The sequence below is a fragment of the Salmo salar genome, unplaced genomic scaffold (genome assembly GCF_965601325.2).
Source record: "Salmo salar unplaced genomic scaffold, fSalSal1 ptg000669l, whole genome shotgun sequence".
Taxonomy (NCBI): Eukaryota; Metazoa; Chordata; class Actinopteri; order Salmoniformes; family Salmonidae; genus Salmo; species Salmo salar.
Window position 1 is genome coordinate 184,529 of NW_027675458.1, and position 2,901 is coordinate 187,429.

A 2,901-nucleotide genomic window follows, 5' to 3' on the forward strand; every position below is an offset into this window, starting at 1 on the left:
GAACAGACTAGGTCTATACTGCTCCTACATGGTATAACAATACAGTGCATTCGGAAAGTATTCAGACCCCTTCACTTTTTCCACATTTTGTTACATTACAGCCTTATTCTAAAATGATTAACACTACCGTTCAAAAGGTTGGAGTCACTTAGAAATGTTCTTGTTTTTGAAAGAAAAACACTTTTTTTGTCCATTAAAATAACATCAAATTGATCTGAAATACAGTGTAGACATTGTTCATGTTGTAAATGACTATTGTAGCTGGAAACAGCTGATTGTTTATGGAACATCTACATAGGCGTACAGAGGCCCATTATCAGCAACCATCACTCCTGTGTTCCAATGCCACGTTGTGTTAGCTAATCCAAGTTTATCATTTTAAAAGGCTAATTGATCATTAGAAAACCCTTTTGCAATTATGTTAGCACAGCTGAAAACTGTTGTGCTGATTTAACAAAGCTTTTGTAAACAGTGTTGTTGCATAACAATCAGGCAGTAGAACAACAATAATCATCACCCTCTTGACCAATCTACCCTCCCCTTAACATTGGGTTGATTCAGACCCTGTCAGTGTACCAGGTGGACATTGGGTTTGATTCAGACCCTGTCAGTGTACCAGGTGGACATTGGGTTTGATTCAGACCCTGTCAGTGTACCAGGTGGACATTGGGTTTGATTCAGACCCTGCCAGTGTACCAGGTGGACATTGGGTTTGATTCAGACCCTGCCAGTGTACCAGGTGGACATTGGGTTTGATTCAGACCCTGTCAGTGTACCAGGTGGACATTGGGTTTGATTCAGACCCTGCCAGTGTACCAGGTGGACATTGGGTTTGATTCAGACCCTGTCAGTGTACCAGGTGGACATTGGGTTGATTCAGACCCTGTCAGTGTACCAGGTGGACATTGGGTTGATTCAGACCCTGTCAGTGTACCAGGTGGACATTGGGTTGATTCAGACCCTGTCAGTGTACCAGGTGGACATTGGGTTTGATTCAGACCCTGTCAGTGTACCAGGTGGACATTGGGTTTGATTCAGACCCTGCCAGCATGGCCAGAAATGTATTCCAAGGTCAGTAACTTATAACCACAGAACCACCCCAGACCTTTCATGCATGACTAAAAACACCTAAATATTAGATTTACTGTCATGGTCTAGTATGTCACTGCATCAGACACCAGTCACAATGCTGGCTGAGGTACTAGTAAAACATGACATATTATTTCCTAACCATTCACAATGCTGGCTGAGGTACGAGTAAAACATGAAATATTATTTCCTAACCATTCACAATGCTGGCTGAGGTACGAGTAAAACATGACATATTATTTCCTAACCATTCACAATGCTGGCTGAGGTACTAGTAAAACATGACATATTATTTCCTAACCATTCACAATGCTGGCTGAGGTACTAGTAAAACATGACATATTATTTCCTAACCATTCACAATGCTGGCTGAAGTACGAGTAAAACATGACATATTATTTCCTAACCAAACATGACATATTATTTCCTAACCATTCACAATGCTGGCTGAGGTACTAGTAAAACATGACATATTATTTCCTAACCATTCACAATGCTGGCTGAAGTACGAGTAAAACATGACATATTATTTCCTAACCATTCACAATGCTGGCTGAGGTACGAGTAAAACATGACATATTATTTCCTAATTGTAAAAAAAATCCCCACTCCTTAATCAACTAGTCTCTCTCTGTTTAACCAGAATAACAGGAGTTGTGTCCTTCAAACTGTTAGTCCATAATCATATTCAGCTACTTAGATGTCATGTATTGTCATGTTCTCTATAATGAAACATCACCACTGTAGATGTCATGTATTGTTATGTCATGTTCTCTATAATGACACATCACCACTGTAGATGTCATGTATTGTTATGTTCTCTATAATGAAACATCACCACTGTAGATGTCATGTATTGTTATGTTCTCTATAATGAAACATCACCACTGTAGATGTCATGTATTGTTATGTTCTCTATAATGACACATCACCACTGTAGATGTCATGTATTGTCATGTTCTCTATAATGAAACATCACCACTGTAGATGTCATGTATTGTTATGTTATGTTCTCTATAATGACACATCACCACTGTAGATGTCATGTATTGTTATGTCATGTTCTCTATAATGAAACATCACCACTGTAGATGTCATGTATTGTTATGTCATGTTCTCTATAATGAAACATCACCACTGTAGATGTCATGTATTGTTATGTCATGTTCTCTATAATGAAACATCACCAAGTGAAATAAAGTTGATCAGATATTCTTAATAGACATTAAATAAAAAATGGTTGTTCAGAAATCATTAATTATCATGTTGCTCTGATGAAATGAACTAAATATTTCACAATCATTACCACTGCTGATATTCACAGAGAATAATTACAAGGATCATATTTCACAATCATTCCCACTGCTGATATTCACAGAGAATAATTACAAGGATCATATTTCACAATCATTCCCACTGCTGATATTCACAGAGAATAATTACAAGGATCATATTTCACAATCATTCCCACTGCTGATATTCACAGAGAATAATTACAAGGATCATATTTCACAATCATTACCACTGCTGATATTCACAGAGAATAGTTACAAGGATCATATTTCTCAGCTGCATTGACCTGCAGACATCAGACACCACCTCTCCCTTATGCACATGTGACTGAAATGGAACCAATCACAAAAATCCCTGACACAGCTTTGATGGCCCAATAAAAACGAAACTGCACGTTTCTGCCAGCCAATGGGATAATTCCAGTGCAGTACATGTGTAGAGGGGTAATTCCAATTCAGGAAGTTCCTACCGTTTAACTTTTTGTCTGAACATTATAATATACATTTTACTCAACTATGT